This window comes from Muscardinus avellanarius, assembly GCF_963383645.1.
Source record: "Muscardinus avellanarius genome assembly, chromosome: 3".
Taxonomy (NCBI): domain Eukaryota; kingdom Metazoa; phylum Chordata; class Mammalia; order Rodentia; family Gliridae; genus Muscardinus; species Muscardinus avellanarius.
In genome coordinates, this window is record NC_137788.1 from 116,795,556 (window position 1) to 116,819,264 (window position 23,709).

Sequence of the window (23,709 nt, forward strand, 5' to 3'; positions counted from 1 at the left end):
CTCAGCCTCCCAAGAGCTGGGATTACAAGCGTGCGTCACCACGCCCGGCTCCACTGTACCATTTTTAACAAAGGCTCTGCTGTTGGTCGTACCTACAGGGTACTTTATCATTACCTGAAGAGGTCTGTATTGGTTTCCTAAGGCAGTAATAAAGTTCCACAAACTAAATCTGGAGGCCAGAGTCCACAATCAAGTTATTAATAACTTCCCGGCCAGGCGTGGTGGCGCACACTTGTAATCCCCGTGCTTGAGAGGCAGAGACAGGAAGATCACGCAGGTTCGAAGCCAGCCTCACTGGCTTAAGAGACCCTGTTTCCAAATAAAAATATAAAATAGGTCTGGGAGTGTAGCCCAGAGGTAGAAGGGTTCCCAGGAACCCCAGTACCACAGAAAAAAAAGTAAATTAATTAATTAATTAAATAACTTCCCAGCTCCTGAGGGTGCCGGGAAGGCACGGTCTCGAGCCTTCCTGGCTTGTGGACACGTCACAGTTTCCTGTGTCTTCAGATCACTTACCCCTTCACATCTGCCTAGGTTCACACCCCTGGGGATGGAAGCTCCACCTCTGAGCTTCACCCCCAGCCCTGTTTTTTTTTTTTTTTAATTCTTTATTTTGAAACAGAGTCTCACTGAGTTGCAAAGGGCCTCACTAAGTGGCTGAGGCTGTCCACGAACTGCGATCCTCCCGTCTCAGCCTCCTGAATGCTGGGATGACAAGCGTGCCCACCATGCTTGGCTCACGTTTCCTATTTTTCTAATGGCACTGTTCATATTGGCAGAGTCCAGCTGAATGACCTCATTGTAACTTGATTAACTCTGTACAGACCCTATTTGCAAATAAAGTCACTCTGTGACATACTGAAAAGTAGGATTTTAAAATGCCTTTTATGGAGAGAGGGACATAGTTCAACCCATGTAAGAGCCCCAGAGACCAGCTGTAATCCAGGACTTAGGAGGCTAAAGCAGGAGAGTAGCAGGACAGCCTCCGTAACTTAGACTCTGCCTCAAAACAAAAATATACGAAGGGCTGGAGGTACAGCTCAGAGGTACAATGCCACTGGGTCCAATCCCCAGTACTACCAAAAAAAAAAAAAAACACCCAGAAGGACTAACAGTGAGCTGAGCGACTGCTGTTCTGGAAAACATATTCTGCTTCCTCACAGGCAGGAGATTCTCCGGGCTTCCGTTTCTTGTCTCCTCTCCCCATACTGAAAGCTGCTGAGCCATGAAACTGCCCATTGTGAAGGTGAGAATGGTTAAACGTTGACAGTTTCCTACAGCTCAACCTGATAACTCCAGGATACCTTTGTGGAACCTTACCAGCTGTTCTTCCACAGCCAAAAGATGGGCTGGGGTCCTGGGCTGGCCACGCCAGTGGAAGTCCCAAGTCCTGGGAGCTGTGTCTCTAGGCCCTCCCCTGGCTAAAGGCCCAGATAGGGCGGGACACCCCAGAGGTAAGGCCGGGCTCCTCACTGGAAAGAGCTTGGGCAAGGCTGGGCTCCAGCTTTGCAATTCACATAATGGGCAACAACTGCCTTTTAATACCAGTCTTTTTTTATGTTTTTGGAACAGGATCCTACTAAATTGCTGAGGCTGTGATCCTCCGGTCTCGGTCTCCCAAGTACCAGATTACACCACACCCGGCTCCAGACTTTGTTTATATTGATTGTGACAGAGACACTGGGTTCCAGACAAACCCACAGTGTGCTGTGTGTGTGTGGTACTGGGGATGGTACCACACAGGTGGACAGTACATGCTTTAAAAACTAAAAGCCAGGTGTGGTGGCGCAGACTTGTAATCCCAGTGCTTGGGAGGCTGAGACAGGAGGATCATGGTTTGCAGACAGCCTCAGCTACTTAGTGAGTGTAGCGTTGGAGTTGGGGAGTCAAAAAGGAGATAAACACCAGCCAAATTATCAGAAAAAGCTGCTTTAATCAAACCCGGCCCCTTGGGATGGTATCTCGGGACCGTGGAGGAAGGAACCGATGAGCCACACGCGGTCTACAGAGTTGCGCGGCACCAATGTTTAAAGTGGGGTGGGGGAGGGATTTGGGGTGGGGCTAGCAGTGTGGGAATACTGATTCTCTTGCGACATCTGGAGTCTCACATGCCTGGAGTCTCAAGGCATCTGGATTCTCATATCTCGGCTTCTGGCTTACAGAGTTCCCCCTCCTGTCCCCACTGCGGGGTCCCATGGGGGAAGCGAGGGGCCAGACCTATGATCCTGGCCTATTGGTGATATTGGGTGAAGACCAAGTCCATAACTACTTCCTGCTGTCAGGGGGTGTTGTAGGGGCCCGTTGGCTGGGAGAGGTCGAGTCCTTTGGAAGTGGGCAGGTGGGAGTATGACTGCAGTGGAAGACGGAAATTACCCTGGACGGCTTGGTAATGTGCGTTCAGATAAACTTTAACCAATGAGGAGCTATTAAAAGAAAAGGCAAAGCTGGGCGTGGTGGCGCAGGCTTGTAATCCCCACCCTTGAGAGGCTGAGACAGGAGGATTGCACAGGTTCAAAGCCAGCCTCAGCTGCTTAGTGAGGCTGTCAGTGACCTGTGATCCTCCTGTCTCAGCCTCTCAAATGCTGGGATTACAAGCCTGTGCCACCACGCCTGGCTTGAAAATTTCTTCTGATACAGCAGTCTCAGATTTAACTCACTGAAAATAAGTCATGGGTTCCATGTCTCCACAGGTTTAAAATCTCTTGATAGTATTGGACTGGTGCTTCTATGACAAGCTCAGAATTACAGAATTGGCTTATTTCTTGTCTTGGTGTTCGATTTAAAAATGAGTCTGTAGACATACCACAAGGGAGAAAAGAAAACCACAGAGCAATATCCCTTGTGAATATAGGTGCAGAAATCCTCAACCAGGTGCTAGCAAACCAAAGCCAAGAGTTCACTAGAAAGATCATACACCATGGCCAGGGAAATGCATCTCACAGTGCAGGAGTGGCTTAGCAGAAGAAAGTCAAAGCCAGCCGGGCGCGGTGGCGCATGCTTGTAATCCCAGGAGGATCGCAGGTTCACAGCCAGCCTCAGCTACTCAGTGAGGCCCTCTGCAACTCAGTGAGACCCTGTTTCAAAATAAGAGAATAAAGTAGGGCTGGGGGTGTAGCTCAGAGGTAAAAGGCCCCTGAGTTCCATCCCCAGAAACACACACACTGTGATGCACCACGTCAGTAGACAAAACCACATGACCACCTCAGTGGATGCAGGAAAGGCATTTGACAAAAAGACCCCCTACCCTTTCATGACAAAAACACTCCAAAAACTGGGAATAAGGAGAATTCCTGAACATGACCTATGGGAAACCCACAGCTGGCCTCAGCAGCAAAAGACAGGGCTTCTCTCTAAGGTCAGGAACAAGACAAGACCCGCTTTACTGCTGCTCGGCATGGCCCTGAAAGCCCTGGTCAGCTAGATTAAGCAAGAAAAAAAATAAAAAGCATGCAACTTGGAAAGCACGGGGAGCGGTGACATGCTGCTCCTCAGGTGTGATGGAAAAGTCTGAAATTAAAGAGAGGTGCACAGGGTCTCAGTTACTGAGAGCCTCACTAAGCTGCTGAGGCTGACTTCAAACCCATGGAATCATCCTGTCTCAGCTTCCCAAGTGCTGGGATTACAAGTGTGTGCCACCCCAGCCCCTCTTAAAAAATAATCTTGATGAGACGCCACCTGGAATTACCAGGATAGCTCTAATCCACAACATGGAAAATGACAACAATCGATAAAGATATGGAGAAATTGAAACTTCCATGCATTGTTAGTGGGGGTGAAAATGATACAACTGCTCTGGCAAGAGAATTAGCATATGACCCAGTGATTCTGCCTGTAGGTATATACCCAAAGGTTATCTAAGGTGGAAACAATCAAATGTCCATCAACAAGCAGCTAAATTAACAATACATGATACAAATGTTCCTCCACTTAAGTTAAAGTATTCTAAGCCGCCAGGCATGGGGGCACACTTGTAATCCCAGGATGTGGGGAGGCTGACACAGGAGGATCGCAGTTTGCAGACAGCCTCAGCTACTTAGTGAGGCCCTGTTTCAAAAAATAGGACAAAGGGTTTAGCTCGGAGGTTGAATGCCCCTGGGTTCCATCCCCAAACCTGCCAAAAAAAAAAAAAAAAAAAATTCTAAGCTGGGCTTGGTGGCACACGCTTGTAATCCCAGTACTTGGGAAGCTGAGAGAGGAGGATTGTAGGTTTGTGGCCAGCCTCAGCAAATTAGTGAGGCACTCTGCAACTCAGCGAGACCCTGTTTCAAAAATTAAAAAAGAATAAAATAGGAGTGGAGATGTAGCTCAAAGGTAGAATACCCCTGGGTCACATCCCTAGTACAGAAAGAGAGAGAGAGGGAGGGAGGGATGGATGGATGTTACAGTGTGATAAATTGGGTCCTGCACTTGTGTGACTTTGCGTCACATGACCTCTGCACAGGCAAGGGGGGGCGAAACCCCCCATCTCACAAGATGCAAACCTTGAAAAGGAGAGCCCGCGTCCTCTAGCTTCGGACAGGCGCGCGGGCCCCACGGTGCCTCGCTCTGATCCCCGGGAGAGCCGTGCCATTAAAACTTTACATGCCATGTGTACCGGACCTCTCTCGTGTTTTTCACACTCCGCCATACTCACATATTTTTTTATTTTACTTGCATAATTTTTTATTTTACTTAGCACAGTGGAGGGAACTGTTCGTGTTGGGCTCCCAAAGCTACTCCAGTGAGAGAGGTAGCCGCGTGTTCTTGTTCTGAACTAGGTATAGAAAACTCTAGTCCAAACTCTGCAAGCCTAAGCCACTTTATTATTGCAAAGATGGAAAGGTAGAATATTGATTAATACAGCCCTACACCCAAAGTAGTATGGGGGGGTGACTTAAAAAGAAGTCACCGGGGATTTCTGGATACAGAGTATTTTATATCAATAATCGTCTAACCAGACTAGATCCGCCCTGTTTCCGGGGCAGGTCTCTTGAGGTGGAGATTTCTTCCTGTAGACCTGTCCTCTAGACCCCATGCCTTTTGTTACACTCCAAAATGTGTTAAGCTGGTTATCGGGAGGGAGTCTGGGATCTCTTGGAGGTTCTCAGCGTCCCCCACATCCTTATGGAAGTTTGCTTCTCTTAGAAACGTAAAAGGACCCTAGGCTTTTGGGCTTCTTCTATTTAATTACCCTTGGTGCCTGGAAATCTGCAGCCCTTTACTTGAAGCTCCTGGCTTTTTTCTGCTGAAGTTATTTTCAGATATGTTTTGAAAATTGAAACTATTTCCTAATACTGGTACATTATTAATACATTTTGATGCCTCTTCCCAATACCGGTACAGGGAGGGAGGGAGGGAGGAAGAAAGTGCGTGCTGGGCCAGGCATGGTGGTGCATGCCTAGAATCCCATAGGGTTAGTACTTGGGAGGCTAAGACAGGAGGATTGTGGGTTTGCAGCCAGTCTCCATAACTTAGTGAGACCCTGTTTCAAAATTGATGGAAATTGAGCCTGTATTGAGTTGTAGTAATTGCTAATAAAAACAGGCTTTCATACTTAGGCAGAACAATAAAATCTCTTTTTCTGCCTCTAAGCTGTCAGCCAAGAGCTGCAGCCAGGAAGAGTTGGCTGTTAGCCCAGCTGAATACTGACTATTAAAACACAAACACCTAGCCGGGCATGGTGGCGCACGCTTGTAATCCCCGCGCTTGGGAGGCTGAGACAGGAGGATCGCACAGGTTCGAAGCCAGCCTCAGCTACTCAGTGAGGCTCCCAGCAACTTAGTGAGACCCTGTTTCCAAATAAAATATAAAATAGGTCTGGGAGTATAGCCCGGAGGTAGAAAGCCTCTGGATTCCACCCCCAGTACCACCAAGCACACACAAACACCTGCACTTAGAATTATATGGATTTTCATAATAATTTAGTCTAAAGTTAAAAGATGAAAAAGCAAGCTATATTAACCCAATATTAATTACTAATTACACAAATAGTTATAGCCCAGAACCTTCATCTTCATATATATATATATATATATATATATATATATATATATATATATATATTTTTTTTTTTTTTTTTTTTTTAACAGTATTGGGGATGGAACTACTCAGGGGCATTCTGCCTCGGAGCTCCACCTCCAGCCCTATGTTTTATTCTTTATTTTGAAACAGGGTTTCACTAAGTTGCAAAGGGCCTCACTAAGTAGCTGAGGCTATCTGTGAAACCCAATCCTCCAGTCTCAACCTAATCCCAAATGCTGGGATTACAAGTGTGAGCCACCACGCCTGGCTGAACCTTCATACTTTAAAAGACTGTATTCCTGAGTCTTTTTATTGTAGACAAATTTTTAACATAATAAGCAACTTTTAACAGACAAAGAGCTAAAAATTCACCAAGGACACAGGTGGACAACACATGCTTTAAGAACTAAAACAAGCTGGGCATAGTGGCTCACGCTTGTAATCCCCGTGTTTGGGAGGCTGAGACAGGAGGATCACGCAGGTTCGAAGCCAGCCTCAGCTACTTAGCTACTTAGGCTCTCAGCAACTTAAGTGAGATCCTGTTTCCAAATAAAATATAAAATGGGCCTGGGAGTAGCAGGGCGTGGTGGCGCACGCTTGTAATCCCCGTGCTTGGGAGGCGGAGACAGGAGGATTGCGCTGGTTCGGAGCCAACCTCGCTGGCTTAAGAGACTCTGTCTCCACATAAAAAATGTTAAAAAGTAGGTCTGGGAGTATAGCCCGTGGGAGTGTATCCCGGAGGTAGAAGGGCTTCCAGGAACCCCAGTACCACCAAAAGAAATGGGTCTGGGAGCATAGCCCAGAGGTAGAAACCCTCTGGGTTCCACCTCCAGTACCACACACACAAAAAAGAACTAAAACAAAAGACAGAGCGGGCTTCTATCATGCAGCCCCCTGACCTTGTTAACCAAGTAACACATTTTGAGCAGTGATGTCAGACCTGTCTGTCCCTTTGAGGATGAACAAAGAGGGCTAACAGACATGGCTTGCACAGCAGAGATAACTGGCACCTGCACCTACATTTGGGGGAGAAAGAGGAGTATTGGTTAGTGTGGGAAAGGGAGATAGTAAATTCTTATAAAAAATGTGTGCATTCAAAGACCTCATTGTCTTATTTTCAAGGCACTCCACTGCACCCTCTGACACAGTGCTTTATTGTTCTTTTTTTTTTTTTTTTTTTTGGTGGTACTGGGGTGGAACCCAGAGGCTTTCTACCTCTGGGCTATACTCCCAGACCTTTTTTATTTTGGAAACAGGATCTCACTAAGTTGCTGAAAGCCTCACTAAGTAGCTGAGGCTGGCTTTGAACCCATGCGATCCTCCTGTCTCAGCCTCCCAAGCGCGGGGATTACAAGCGTGCACCACCATGCCCGGCTGCTTTATTGTTCTGTCCCCTCTTTCTACCTTTGTAATAATAAAATTTGCTTAAGCTTGTAGCAGTATAGTTCTGGCTTTTTTTTTTTTTCTAAACTAGCTAAGAACAAAAATCTATGTCGACATCTCAAACTATTACAAAAATAAGAAATAAAGATCCTCCTGTCTCCACCTCCCAAGCGCGGGGATTACAAGCGTGCGCCACCACGCCCGGCTAGCGAAATATTTTCAATTTTCAAAATATATCTTCAGTAGTTTTAAAAAAAAAAAAAAAAGCCAAGATCTTCAGGAAAAGGGCTGCAGAATTCCAGGCACGGAGGATGATTAGCAAGACAACAGAGATAGTCCCAGGGCCTTTTTTCATTGAGGATGCCATAAACCGTCAAGAGATCCCAGACTCTGATGACCAATTAACACATTTTGGAGTGTAACAAAAGGCTTGGGGGTCTGTACTGGAGACAGGACAGACCTACAGGAAGGAATCACATGACTTGCCCCAGGAGAGGCGGGTCTAGTTATTTCAGAAGATTATTGGTATAAAATGCTCTGGGTCCAGAAGCCTCTGGTGACTTCTTTTCAAGTCGCCCACCTATACTATCTCTGGGATAGGGCTTTATTAATCTATATTCTATCTTTCCATCTTTGTAATAATAAACTGGCTTAAACTTGCAGAGTTGGGACTAGAGTTTTCTATACCTAGTTCAGAACAAAACACCTGTGTTTACGTCTCTCTCACTGGAACAGTACTGGGAGCCCAACAGGGTCCCGGGAACACGCCCACCACCGGGACAGCCCCAACTGCGACAAGGAGAGGTAAGCACTGGGAGCACAGTGATCCAGCGATGATCTCCACCCACCCGCACCCAAAACAGGAAAGAGCTTGCGAGTTCTGAAGAAGTCAAGGGCTGTAAAATTCTGATCTGCAGCGCCGGGCGTGGTGGCGCACACTTGTAATCCCCGCGCTTGGGAGGCGGAGACAGGAGGATGGCACAGGTTCGAAGCCAGACGCGCAGGCGTAAGAGACCCTTGTTTCAAAAATATAAAATAGGTCTGGGAGTGTAGCCCAGAGGAAGAAGGGCTTCCAGGAACCTCAGTACCACCAAAAAATAAATAAATAAATAAAACTCTGACCTGCAGTCCTTTTATTTTGGGGGGATCCTGGGGGTTGAACCTAGGGGCATTCTGCCTCTGAGCTACACCCCAGCCCAATTTTGTTTTCGTTTGTTTTGTTTTTTGTTTTTGTTTTTTGGTGGTACTAGGAATGGAACCCAGGGGTGTTCTACCTTCGAGCTACACCCCCAGCCCTATCCAGCCCTTTTTTTTTATTCTTTATTTTGAAACAGGGTCTCACTGAGTTGCCAAGGGCCTCACTAAGTAGCTGAGGCTGTCCGCGAACCGTGTTCCTCCTGTTTCAGCCTCCCGAATGCTGGGATTACAAGCATGCGCCACCACACCCGGCTCCCTCCAGCCCTATTTTCTTCTTCTCCCCTTCTTACTCTTTCTCCTTCTTCTTTGAAACAGGGTCTAAGTTGCTGAGAATCTTCTAAGTTGCCACGGGTGGGCTCAAACCTGTGATCCTCCTATCTCAGCCTCCCAAATACAAGTACTGGGATTACTGGCGTGTACCACCATGCCCGGCTTCAGTTTACCTTTGATTCTAGAGGGCAAGAGGGCTGCCAGCCATGCCCTGGCATTGGACAGAAACTTGACCAGCCTTGGTCAAGTGCAGACCTTCAGCCCAGTAACCACAGGGGACACACAGGACTAGTAATAGAGTCTTTCCTTGAGATTTTTTAGTGGATAATGGGTGAAGGAATTAGACCAGCTGGGATATATTTTGAAAATGCAGTTCATTGCTGGGTGTAGTGGTGCATGCCTGTAATCTCAGCACTTGGAGGGAGAAGGGAGGATCACAGTCTTGAGGCCAGCCTCAGCCTCAGCAACTTAGACCCTGTTCCAAAAAAAAAGGAAAATTGAGCCGGGCATGGTGGTGCACGCTTGTAATCCCAGCATTCGGGAGGCTGAGACAGGAGGATCCAGGTTCACAGACAGCCTCAGCTACTTAGTGAGGCCCTCTGCAACTCAGTGAGACCCGGTTTCAAAATAAGGAATAAAAAATAGGGCTGGGGTGTAGCTCGGAGGTAGAATGCCCCTGGGTTCCATCCCCAGACCTGCAAAAAAAAAAAAAAAAAAAAAGAATTGCTTTCAGGCTTCCCACTGAAATGAAGGAAAATAAATAGCAACTGCTTACACTAAGACTCTGTTTTTTGGGGGGAGGAGAAAAGGCACAGGACAGGCAGTGGAGGGGCCAGGCTCCTGTCAAATTGGCAGGAAACTAGGTCCTATTCAAAGCCAGCTTTGAAGGAAGAGGGAGGAAATTTTCTTGCTTCAAGTCTCCATCTGCCAAGAACTCAAGGGCAGGGAAGTTTTATCAGAGAAGAGGCAGCAAATGGACAAAAAAAAAAGAATATATGTGCAGAGATAGTGGAGAGGCTGTGGGGTCCTTGGCACCGCAGGCCATGGTGGGGGCCTTCACGCTTTACTCTCGCCAGGAGGAAATTCAGAAAAGCCAGTTATCAGCCAGGCAAGGTGGCGCATACTTGTAATCTCAGCATTCGGGAGGCTGAGACAGGAGGATCGCTGTTCGCAGCCAGCCTCAGCTACTTAGTGAGGCCCTTGGCAACTCAGTGGGACCCTGTTTCAAAATAAAGAATAAAAAATAGGGCTGGGGAGCCCAGCGTGGTGGTGCACGCTTGTAATCCCCGCGCTTGGGAGGCGGAGACAGGAGGATCGCGCAGGTCCGAAGCCAGCCGCGCTGGCGTAAGAGACCCTGTTTCAAAAATATAAAATAGGTCTGGGAGTGTAGCCCGGAGGTACAAGGGCTTCCAGGAACCCCAGTACCACCAAAGAGAGAGAGAGAGAGAGAGAGAGAGAGAGAGAGAGAGACCCTGTTTCCAAATAAAATATATAAAATAGGTCTGGGAGTGTAGCCCGGAGGTAGAAGGCCCCTGGGTTCCATTCCCAGTACCACAAAAAAAAAAAAAAAAAAATAGGGCTGGGGGTGTAGCTCAAAGGTAGAATGCCCTTGGGTTCCATCCTCGGTATTGCAAAAAAAGAAAGAAAGAAAAACGAGTTATCAGGAAGTTGTCTATTTTATTTGTGTGTGTGTGTGTGTGTGTGTGTGTGTGTGTGTGTGTGTATGGAACTGAGGCTTGAGCTCAGAGGCATTCTACCTCCAAGCTATATCCCCAGCCCTAATTTTTTATTCTTTATTTTGTTTTTTTGTTTTGTTTTGTGGGTCTGGGAATGGAACCCAGGGGTATTCGACATTCAAGCTATACCCCCTGCCCTATTTTTTATTCTTTATTTTGAAACAGGGTCTCACTGAGTTGCAGAGGGCCTCACTAAGTAGCTGAGGCTGGCCGCAAACCTGGGATCCTCCAGTCTCAGCCTCCCAAGTACTGGGGTTACAAGCGTGTATCACCATGACCAGCAGGAAGTTGTCAATTTTAGAGGGAGTCTGCTTTGCCTTTGCAGGAATATTTACTTTTTTTCTTTTTACTTTTTTTTTTTTTTTTGGTATTGGGAATTGGTTGAACCTCCGGGTATTCTACTTCTGAGCACACCCCACAGCCCTATTTTATTTTTATTTGGAAACAAATTCTCACTAGGTTGATGGGAGTCATACTACTTGCTGAGGCTGTCACACTGAACCTAAGATCCACCTGTCTCAGCCTCCCAAGTACTGGAATCTCAGGTGTGTCCACCAGGCCTGGCTCTTATTTATTTATTTATTTTTTTAAACAGTCTCGCTAAGTAACTGAGGCTGGCCTCAAACCTGTAATCCTTCTGTCTCAACCTCTCGGGGGGGGGGGGGGGCTTGAGGAGGAAAAGGTTTCAGGTATGGGGCTCCCCAGGGCCTATGAGCCTCAGCCTGTGCGCGCGCACGCACACCGCACACACACAGACACGTTTAGATGCGCTGGAGAGCTCCTGAGCGTGGACGGCCTTTCCGCCTCAGCATGTCACAGATAGGGGCTGGCTCCCCCCAAACACGGAAAGGCCCTCAGAGCCTACTCATCAGCTGCTAGGCTCAGGACTCTTCTGCACATCCCTGGGTCAGTCTACACTGAGGCCCGAGCCCCTCAGGCCCTGGGGCGGCGCGCTCAGCACTCAGCAGCCACCCCAGGGGTTGTCTACACAGCCTCACCGGGACTCTGCCAGGGCTCAGACCTGCACTGAGTTGGGCCTCTGCCCTCCCCCCAGCTGCCCATAAACACCTGCCACCCACACAGAGCCCCAATCCTTCAGACGACAAGGAGCAAAAGCCCCGAGGGGCGCGGAGGCCCGGGCAGGAGGATCGCAGGTTCGAGGCCAGCTTCAGCAACTTAGCAAAACTCTCAGCACCTTAAGGAAGGAAACGCTTCCATGGACAAATGTGGGAATATTATGCCCATCTCCAATCTCAATATCGTGTGGGGAAGGAGGAGGGTGGGGCGCTCACCCACTGCTGCGTGCATGTAAGTCACCATCACCACTACGTGCTGATGAGAGACTAGAAGACCAACTCACCAATAAAAGGACGAAAATAACCCTGTTTCAAAAATAAAAAGAATAGCCGGGCGTGGCGGCGCACGCTTGTAATCCCCGCGATTGGGAGGCGGAGACAGGAGGATCGCACAGGTTCGAAGCCAGCCGTGCTGGCGTAAGAGACCCTGTTTCCAAATTTTAAAAAGTATAAAAAGTAGGTCTGGGAGTGGAGCCCAGAGGTAGAAGGGTTTCCAGGAACCCCAGTGCCATAACTAAATAAATAAATAAATAAATAAATAAATAGAATAAAATATAGGGCTGGGTGTAACACACCTATAATCCCAGTCCTTGGGAGGCTGAGACAGGAGGATCGCAGGTTGGAGGATAGTCTCAGCAAAGTAGTGAGACTCACCAACCTAACGAGACCGTTTCAAATTTAAAAAAAAAATAAAAGGGCTGAGGGTGTAACTCAGAGGTAGAGTGCCCTTGGTGCCACAAAATAATAAGAAAGAAGGAAAGAAGAAAGAAAAGAAAGAAGAAAGAAAGAAAGAAAGAAAGAAAGAAAGAAAGAAAGAAAGAAAGAAAGAAAGAAAGAAAGAAAGAGAAAGAAAGAGCGAGCCGGGCGTGGTGGCGCACACTTCTAATCCCAGCACTTGGGAGTCTGAGACAGGAGGATCGCACAGGTTCAAAGCCAGCCACAGCAACTTAGTGAGACCCTGTTTCCAAATAAAATATAAAATAGGTTTGGAGGTATAGCCCGGAAGTAGAAATCCCCTGGATTCCATCCCCAGTACAATAAATAAATAAACAAACAAACAAATAAATACAAAATAAAATTAAAAAGAGCTGGGGATATAACTCAGAGGTAGAATACCCCTGGGTACAGTACCCAACACCAAAAAGAAAAAAAAAATCAGAAACAGGGTAGAGCCAACTAATTTGTCAACTTCAAAATGTGAAATATTTTCCTTTTCAAAGGGCCTCCTGGGGGTATTCCGAGTATAAAGAGTCTTGAAGAGCCGGGCATGGTAGCACTCACGTGGAATCCATCCCAGCATTCAGGAGGCTGAGACAGGAGGATGGCATTTCACGGACAGCCTCGGTTACTTAGTGAGGCCCTTTGCAATGCAGTGAGACCCTGTTTCAAAATAAAGAATAAAAAAGTAGGGCTGGGGGTGAGGCTGGGAGGTAGAATGCCACTGGGTCCCATCCCCAGCACCACACACAAAAAAAAGAGTCTTGAGAAGGTCCCTCCCAAAGGGAAGGAGGAGAGGACTCCTAAACCGGAGCAGGCAGAGAGATAAGATCTACAGTGCCCAGCAGGGAAGGGCGTTGTGAGGGCCATGGTATGACTGTCAGCTCACAGGATAAGATCCAATCAGAAACCTTGGTTTGCAGTATTTTTATACAGTAATTGCAACATCTAAAGTTTACAAGTTTGGCCTTGCTAAGCCTTTTCTTAAAAAAAAAAAAAATTAGAAGAGCTGGTAACTTGGCCTGCATTTCGTCATTGCAATTTTTCTTTTCTTTTCTTTTCTTTTTTTCTTTTTTTTTTTTTTTTGGTATACCCCTAGCCCTACTGTTTTTATTTATTTGTGTGAGTGTGTGTGTGTGTGTATGTTACTAGGGTTCCTGGAAACCCTTCTACCTCTGGGCTACACTCCCAGACCTATTTTATATTATTTTTATTTGGAAACAGGGTTTCTTAAGTCAGCGAGGCTGGCTTCGAACCTGCAAGAACCTCCTGTCTCTGCCTCCCAAGTGCGGGGATTACAAGTGTGTGCCACCACGCCGGGCCGTCATTGCAATTTTAGATGGAGCAGGAACCAGCAGAACCGTTCTCAGCACCCAGGGACTCCAGCAGGCTTGATTATGCACAGCAGATCCTGCCCAAGTGGCCCAGACCCTCAGCTCAGAAGCAGGTCAAGAAGCCAAACTTCCCAGGGGGTAGTGCCTGTCAGGGGGCTGAGAAAGGAGGATGGAGAGTTCAAGGACAGCCTGGGCAAAGAGGTGAGCCCAAAAAAAAAAAGCTTCTCTGATGGCAGGGCAGCCTGGGCAGAGGTCTGGAAATCAGCCAGGGACAGACTGGGCTATGAGCCATCCCTCCAGAAATGGCACAGGTTAGGCCTACAGGGCCACCTATTCAGGAGAGATTCGAGCTCAGGAAGTACAGCTGAGAGGTCCTAAAGCCTTTTAGGGGTTAGCCCAGACAGAAGCCCTCAGTGCACTGGGAATCCCACACCACACGAGTCGGCCAGCCCACACAAGGGCAGGGTCCAGATCAGAGAGGGGCTTCCGGGGCCACCCAAGATGTGGAGACTTTGTACAACTTCAGGAAGTGTTAACAATTTTCCTGTTTCCTCTTTCTGATTAAATATCTTTTTTTTTTCCCCTTTATGGTACTAGGGATGGAACCAAGGGGCTGATAAATTGGGTCCTGCACTCGTGTGACTTTGTGTCACATGACCTCTGCAGGGCAAGGGAGCGGCTGAAACCCCTGCAAGAATTGGGCGTTCCCGCGAGTAAAACCCCCATCTCACGAGATGCATGCCTTGAAAAGGAGAGCCCGCGTCCTCAAGCTTCGGACAGGCGCACGGGCCCCACGGTGCCTCGCCCTGATCCCCGGGAGAGCTGTGCCATTAAAACTTTACATGCCATGTGTACCGGACCTCTCTCGTGTTTTTCAGACTCCGCCGTACTCACATTATTTTTTATTTTACTCGCATAATTTTTTATTTTACTTATCATTTGGTGCCAAACCGGGAGAACTCTTGGGTCCCTCCCCCTTTTTTTCTTTTTTTTTTTTTCTTTTTTTCTCTTTTTCTTTTTACTCTCTTTTTGAGCCCCGGACTCTCCGACCCACCAGCAGCTCAACTGTGAGGTCCCACACCAGCGCTCCGCTTGCAGGCGTTGCTCCCACCACTGCCGCCGCTGCCGCCCCGTGCCTGCCCGGACCGTAAGCCTTCTTCCCCAGCCCCGCGGTCTCCGGGAGAGCCGGCGGCCTTCTTCCCACCCCGGTCTCTGCTGAGAGTCCGCGGCCATCTTTCTGGCCCCGCACTCTGCTGAGAGCCGGTGGCCATCTTTCTGATCCCGCGCTCTGCTGAGAGTCTGCGGCCATCATTCCGGCCCTGCGCTCTGCTGAGAGCCGGTGGCCATCTTTTCCCACCCACGTGCTCTCTTCTGGAGCACCGATGGCCATCTTCCACTGCCACCGCAGCCGCGGCCACCACCGCCGGGGCGTGCAGGCTCCGCCAGCCCCCAGGCTGCCAGTTCCACCCGCCCCGAGCCAGGCTCCTTGGGTGATGCTGGCACCTGCTCTGCCTGCTGACTGCCTGCGCGGGCCAGGACCTCTGTCTGCCACTTGAACCTCCTAAAACCACCATTCCAGCTCGGCGCTCCGGTCACCGCCGGGACCTCTGGCCGGTTTGCCCCACCCGCCCCGAGCCAGGCTCATTGGGCGGCGCACAGCCGGCCTCAGCGTCTGCCGCAGTCACCCACGCCAGGCATAGCTCTACTCGCTGCTGCTGCTCCGTTCTGCCCACCCAAGCCAGGCTCACTGGCGGTGCTCCTCGGGGCCCAGCCTCAGCGTCTGCCGCGTGCCTGGAAGCCATTTTGTCTCCACGCCGCAAACCTGGCAAGCCACGCCGCCTGCGTGCCACCGTTTCACGCGCCCCAGCTCCACCGCGCCCCCAGCAGCTTCTCAGCACTTCTGTTGCAGCCAGCGCTGGCCGGCAACACTTCACTCCGGTAAACTGCCTCCTTCCCTTGGTTAGCGGGTTCCGGACTTGGGTCTTCTGGTCCACTGGGACCCCAAAATCCAAGCACTTGGTGACCCATTGTCTCCCGGTCCACTGGGACCACCCTCCGGATGACCAGGTCATCCTCCGGTTTTGAGAAGGAATGAAGACGTTCTTCCCTATCTCTTAACCTCTGTTTCCGAACAATTGAGCAGGGAAATCGGGGACACCCATTTTCTGTTCTTCGTTTCTACCCGCGAACCAATTATGGGGAGTCGAACCTTTATACTAACAGATGCCCTGAGCGCCTGTCTGCCTTGATACAAGTTGGGAAATGGGTTGTGGTGGCCCAGGAATAGTTAGGAACTTTTCTGAGCGGTCTGGCATCCCTCCAAATGCTCTCCCCTATCAGCTGCCATTTATTTTCCCGCCAGCTGCCATTTTGTGATGGCGTGTAGTCGCTGCCTGGTGATGTCACAGTCGCCATCTTGGCCCGCGCCAGACTGCAATTTTGCTGGGCGGCCCGCTCGGGCGCGCCCTAGGTGCTGCGGGAAACGCCAGGCCGGGGCTGGGGCGACACCCTCTGCCCGTGGGGAGTCTGCGTTGCCATTCTCGCCGGACACCCGCCCCAGGACGCGCTCTTTGTGTGTGAGTGTAGGTCTGTCGCAGCTGACAGAACCTTAACATGGCATCTAAAGTTTTAATTCCAGAGAGAAACAGGCGGAGATGGAGCGTACACTCCGACTTTGCCAAAAAGCAGATCCCTGGTAGCTGCCTTTTGGCTGGCGGTGGCGGCTCAGCCCTCTGGAGCGCCACCTAGGTGTGGAGAACTGCAACAACGACTACCTCCAGGAGCCTGCCTGAAGTGGGGCGAAGCCACGCCCACCAATCAGACTGTGCCCAGCGTGTGGCCAGGAGGGCCACTGGAACAGTGCCCTTGGAAAAGGATGAGCCCCAGGTGCCTCAACACAGGGGGAGCACCTTTCCAGACCAGGCCCCACTGCTGGCCCTACTCAGCCTGGCTGAAGACTGACGGCTCCTGGATCCCTCAACCTCCATCCTCTTTGCCAGCTCAGGGTAGCTCTCCAGGTACTGAGTAAGCCAGTCTCCTTTTTGGTCGCCTGCTCAATCTCATGATTTGTTTTTTTCTTTAATAGCCCTTGCCTGTTCAAGCCTCCTCAAGCGCACATCACTAAGCTGTCCAGGGTAACCTCCAATTCGCACTGCAGCTATGCACCCACCTGCCCCCCCTTCTGGGGGACTGGATTTCCAACTCCTCCCGGCCTGGGGCCCCTGACGACGCCCCCCTTGACAGCAGGAAGAAGCTAGAGGGTCCAATCGTTATCCTTTATCCCTACCATCAAAAGGCCGGGATGATAAGTTGGGTCCTGCACTCGTGTGACTTTGTGTCACATGACCTCTGCAGGGCAAGGGAGGGGCTGAAACCCCTGCAAGAATTGGGCGTTCCCACGAGTAAAACCCCCATCTCGCAAGATGCATGCCTTGAAAAGGAGAGCCCGCGTCCTCTAGCTTCGGATAGGCGCGCGGGCTCCACAGTGCCTCGCCCTGATCCCTGGGAGAGCCGTGCAATTAAAACTTTACATACCATGTGTACCGAACCTCTCTCATGTTTTTCACACTCCGCCGTACTCACATTATTTTTTATTTTACTCGCATAATTTTTTATTTTACTTATCAGGGGCATTCTACCTTCAAGAGCATGTGAACCTCACTGAGTTGTTGAGGTTGGCTTCAAACCTTCAATTCTCCTGTCTCAGCCTCCCAAGTACTAGAATTATAGTTGTATGCTAACACACCTGACCCTTTTCTTTTTATTTTTCTTTCTTTTTTTTTTTTTTTTTTTTGTGGTACTGGGGATGGAAGCCCTTCTACCTCCAGGCTACACTCCCACACCTATTTTATATTTTTATTTGGAAACAGGGTCTCTTAAGCCAGCAAGGCTGGCTTCGAACCTGCATGATCCTCCTGTCTCCGCCTCCCAAGCGCGGGGATTACAAGCGTGTGCCACCACACCCGGCTCGTTAGATGGTTTTTAAGAATCCCATTCATCTTTTCTATCTTTCCTGATGACTGCGGTCGATATGGGATGCGGAGCTTCCTAGAAATGCCCAAGGCTTGTGCCACCTGTTGAGTAACCTTAGAAATAAAAGCCGGTCCGTTATCAGACTGTAAGGAATTAGGGAGTGCAAACAGAGGGGTGATGTCCAAGCACAGAACATTGGCCACCGTGCTGGCCGTCTCGTCCTTTGAGGGAAAGGCCTCTACCCAACCTGTTAGGTGTCGACCATGGTAAGAAGATATTTTAGTTTCTTGTGAGACAGCATATAAGTGAAGTCAACTTGTCGGGTTTAGGAAATGTCTAAGCACCATAGGTCCCACATGTAGGGAATTATGTATTAGACTAACCACTGCTTTGGACTGAGCCTCAGGCAGGGCCATTTTGTCCTGTAAAAGAGGCCTGTATTGTGTGGGCAGGAGAGCTCACCATCAATCCCCTGTACCAAAATCAGAAAAGGAAAACTAGGACCTGAAAATGATGGGAGGACTGAGAAAGCACCACAAAGGAGAGTGGCTTACCCGATACCTTGAGAGTTACCCTGGGCTGGCAAGGGGGATGGAGGTTGAGGAGTCTGGGAGCTGTCAATCTCCAGCCTTTCTTAATTTTCTCCAACTATCAGGGTCTGATTGCCCAATAAAATGAGTTGCTAACACCACAGATCCTGTCTCAGGAGATGGATCTAAGTGGATATAGAGGGTAAAAAGCCTCCTGCAGCCAATTAAGAAAAACAGCTTGGTTTTCATCTGGACCCTGGGCGATTTCCTTAAATTTATCGTAATAAACCACTTCATGAGAAGCATCCCACATGCCATCAAGAAGGCATGGTATCATGTGTCTCTCATTTTTATTCCCTCAGCCCTATTGTTAGAGGCTGGTTGATAATCCCAGTGGGGTGTGGGGAGCCATTAAGGTTTTCCCCTTATCTTTACTAAAAACATACTTCTGACTGACCTCGGCCAGAGTCCACAAGGTTTGGGGCCTTGAAAGCTTCAAGGTTACTAATGCTAATGATGATATTGTTCTGTCTGAGCTAAGACTAGGTTTGTGTTGCATCAGGGTATTCTTTGACCTGCCCAGACATTGGAATTTTCCCTCCAGGGTAACCTAAAGCAAAAAACTATAAATACCACTAGAGAAGAAGCCCCAGTGTCGGCCAGTAGAGATATCGACCCGGGAGTTGACTGGCGATCCTTCCATGCTTAGGAATAAATCATATTTGGAATTTAATTCTTAAGAGTTATATTATTTCATCCTCACTCCTCTCTTTGGAACCCGTACTTTTGCCGGCTGGCTCCAGCAGTGGGGGTCCTCAGAAGGAACCGCAGCTGCTCCTGTAGGGAGTGCTGGGTTGGTTAAATGAGCCTGGCCAGCCCGGTCCCGGGCAGCCTTTACCATGCGACGTTCATTCAGAGTCAAGGCAGAAGTTAAAATGAAGACCCTGCCGTGCTAGACTGTATGCTCATACGACGCGTTGGAATTCTTTAATAAAACCTGATGGGTTGGTGGAAAAAGAACCCAGTTTTCTTTCCGTTTGAGCAAGGTCAGGAGGGAGAAAGGAACATGGACACAGACTACGCCTTCTGCACCGGCCGCCTCGCAGAGCGGGGCCAAGATCGAAGGGGATTCCCTTGAGTGGGTACGGCACTACAGGGAAAGGTCAAGGGGAGGTAAGGGTAACAGGTTAGAGTGGGAGGCTGTCCCGGGATAGGATGGTGGCCGGGCAGTGAGGAGAGGTCCTGTGGATCAGGATCCTCAGAAAGTGGCTCCTGAAACCCAGCTGGGTCAGACGCTGGCTGTGCCTCAGCAAAACTGCAGGCTGGCATGGGCCAAGATGGCGACTGCGTAAGTGACACAGTCGCCGCTGTGTAACCTCACAAGATGGCGACTGTGATGTCACCGGGTAGTGACTTCCTGCCATCACAAAAGGCAACTGACAGGAAAATGGCGGCTGATGGGGGAGAGACAGGAGTGCAGGGAAAAGAAAGCCTGGACATGAAGGACTTCCGACCATGTACCAGACCGCTTACAAAAGTTGCTGATCATTCTTGGGCCACCACAACCCATTACCCAAATCGTATAGAGTCCAGGCAGGCACTCAGGGCGTAAGTCCTCCACTAGTTTGGAGGTTTGGCCTCCCATAATTGGTCTGTGGGTAAGAACAAAGAACAGGAAACAGGCGTCCCCATTTTCCTGATCAATCGTTCGGGAACGGGGGTTAAGAGATCAGGAAAGACGTCTCAATCCCTTCTCAAAACCGGAGGACGATCTGGTCGTCCAGGGGACAATGGGTCACCAAACGGTTGGATTTTGGGGTCCCAGTGGACCCAAGTCCAAAGAGGAGTCAAGAAGCCAGAGTCCACTGACCAGAGGAAGGGAAAGAGCTTACCCAGTCTGAAAGACCGCTGTGGGACACAGGAGCACAGAGCTGGCTCGGCGGCCGTGGTGGTGGCTCAGGTGGCACGGAAGTACCAGGTGGGCAGAGGTGCCGGCCATCACCGGCAGCTGTGGCCTCAAGAAGTGGTTCCAGTGGCGACAGGAGTGCTGAGCGGGAATGGCGGTGCGTAGTGGGGCCCAAGTGGCTTCAGAGTGTGCGTGGCAGGCACCAAGGCCAGGCCACGGGGCCCAAGTGGCGGGCGGCGCTGGTGCCAGCAGCAGCTGGGTGGGCAGAGGTTCCTGCTGCGGCCACTGGGCATGGAGCCCTCATGCTGTGGCGGTGGTGAGCAGAGCCACACCTGTGCATGGGCCCCTGCAGTCAAGCAGCTGGCAGGTCGGAGAGTCCAGGGCTCAAAAAGAGGGAAGAAAAGGGAAAAAATACTTTAGGAAAAAAATCCTCCCGGGTTTCGTGCACCAAATGAATGAAATGTTGAAATTGAGCTAGGGAGTTCATGAAGGAGGCAAGCACCAACCAGGTTATTAACAACGGCTTTAATCAAGAACCCGGCACCTTCGGGGAGGTGGAGGAAGGGACCTACGAGCCACATGTCTGGAGAGTAGTGTGTAGTCCCAGTCAGCCGGCTAAGTCACACGTGGCAGGATGGAAGAACCCGTGCTTTAAGCGGGGGCTTTTGGGGGTGGGGCTAAGTGTAGGAACACGATTCTTTCACGACATCCGTAGCCTCACGATGCCTGGAGTCTGCCACATGATGCCTGGGGGGTCTCAGGGCACCTGGATTCTCACGATATCTCTGCTTCTGGCTTCCAGGGTTCCGCCTCCTGTCCCCCTTGTGGGGTCACGTGACGGGAGGGGGACTCAACCTATCAAAACACACTAAAAAGTAGGCTGGGGGTGTAGCTCAGAGGTACATGCTCCTGGGTTCCATCCCCAGTACTGAAAAAAAAGAAAAAAGAAAAAAGGGCTTGAGGTGTATCTCAGAGGTAGAATGACTCTGAGTTCCATCCCCAGTACCACAATAAATAAATAAATAAATAAATAAATAAATAAATAAATAAAATTGTGTTGACCTTCTAGACAAATTTCCTTCTCTACTTGCTTCTCCAAAGAGCCCACCTTTAGGTGGAGGTTTTGTTTTCTTTGAGCTCAGTGTTTTTTCTTTTTAATATGCTTTCATTGATGCATTACAGTCTCATTGTAATGTGTGTTCTTTGTTTTGTTTTTGATACTGGGAGTTGAATCCAGGCATTCTACCTCTGAACTCACCCCCAGCCCTATGTTTTTTTCTTTATTTTGAAACAGGTTCTCACTAAGTTTTAGAGGGCCTCACTAAGTAACCAAGACTGGCTGTGAACCTGCAATTCTCCTGTGTCAACCTTCCAAGTACTAAGATTACAGGTGTGTACCACCACAACCTTGGCTCTGGCTAATTTTGGGGATTTTTTGTTTGTTTGTTTCTGAACTAAATTCTTACAGAGAGGGAAGGGTTGGGGCCAAAGGTCATTGGCACAGTTGTAACTGGAACAGGCAGGGACAGTCCATGAATTATAGGACCCCTTAGGACCAAGGGATCAACACCTCTCAAAGTGCAGCCAAGCCCGCTCTCAGTCTTCTGTGGTTAACAGTCATTCTAGAAAAAGAAGAGTTACCATTGCGCCCGTCTTCAAGGCCTCGGAGTGAGATAACAGGCCGGGAGATGGAAGCCTGGACACAGCTCAGCCCCGGAGCCCACGTCCTCAGCGGGTGTGGCAACTCAGGCCTGGCCAAGCAGATCTGCTTTATTCTGGATAGTAGAGGTTTTCCCAGGTGATAAGGAAATCCTAGGCGATGATAGTCAAACACATGCACAGTCAGCGATGCCCAGTACTTGCCAGACAGAGACTGGAGGATCGCAGGTTCAAAGTCAGCCTTGCTATCTTAGCGAGGCTCTCAGCAACCCAGTGAGACCTTGTTTCCCAAAGAGAAAAGCGGGCTGGGGGTGTAGCTTGGAGACAGACTGCCTCTGGGTTCAATCCCCAGTACCAAAAAAAGTACTGTAATCCAGTTTCTTTTATTAGCAGAATATCACACACACACCTAGGTGGAAAGTAACGCGGGTAAAGGGACCCGAGATCCACCAACAGCCTGATGTTGAAGAACACATGCACAGCCCAGGCCCCGCCCGGAGCGTGACACCGGAGTGAAGCCACGCCCACATCCTATCCCTCCACCCCCCTTTTGCGGTAATGGGGCTGGAACCCAGGGGCATTCTACCTCTGAGCTACACCCCCAGCCCTACTTTTTATTCTTTATTTTGAAACAGGGTCTGAGTTGCAAAGGGCCTCACTAAGTAGCTGAGGCTGTCTGCGAACCGCGATCCTCATGTCTCAGCCTCCCAAATGCTGAGATTACAAATGTGCACCACCACACTCGGCTGGCTTTTTATTTTTAAATCAATCTAAAAATATTCTGTAAACTAACAAGGTTTATCAGCACATTTAACTGGATTTACAGTACTTAAGATTTACTGGACCTAAGTCAGTACTTGGGAGGCTAAGACAGGAGGATCACAGGTTCAAGGCCAGCCTCAGCCACTTAGTAATGCCCTGTCTCAAAATAAAAAATAAAAAGGCCTAGCCAGATGTGGTAGCGCACGCTTGTAATCCCCGCGCTTGGAAGGCTGAGACAGAAGGATCGCACAGGTTCAAAGCCAGCCTCAGCTACTTAGTGAGGCTCTCAGCAACTTAGTGACACCTGTTTTCAAATAAAATATAAAATAGGTCAGCCGGGTGTGGTGGCGCACGCTTGTAATCCCCGCGCTTGGGAGGCTGAGACAGGAGGATTGCGCAGGTTCGAAGCCAGCCTCAGCTACTTAGTGAGGCTCTCAGCAACTTAGTGAGACCCTGTTTCCAAATAAAATATAAAATGGGTCTGGGAGTATAGCCTGGAGGTAGAAAGCCTCTGGGCTCCACCCCCAGTACCACTAAAAAAAAAAAAAAAAAACATGCACACACACACACACACACACACACACACACACACACACACTCTGGGTTCCATTCCCAGTACCATTAAATAAATAAATAAATAAATAAATAAATAAATAAATAAATAAATAAATAAATGGCTGGGGGTGTAGCTCAGAGGTAGAATTCTCCAGGGTTCAATCTCTAGTACAAAAAATAATAATAATAACTGCTACCTGTGAAACTGAAGTGGGAGGGGGGTTACTCTGTTTGTCCTTTCCGACCACACGAGAGTCGCCACCACCCACCGGGACCCAACAGCAGAGAAGGCGGCCAGCCCGGACAATGCCCACTGGGTCCCGGGCCAGCGGCAGCAGATCCTTCCCCAGGTCACCCGCTTTGGCCTTGCCGGGGGCAGAAGTTTCTTTCTTCTGGGGCCACCTTGCTGGGATCAGCTCCGGGTCTTCATGAGAATCTGAGGAACCCCGGCTTCTCCCCACTCTCCTACCCCCAAAGCCTCTGCAGCGTGTGTGTGTGTGTGTGTGTGTGTGCGTGCGCGTGTGCGTGTGTGTGTGTGTGTGTGTGCGTGCGTGTGTGTAACTACACTCCCAGACCAATTTGGGGGGTTGGGGGGACCAGGGATGGAACCCA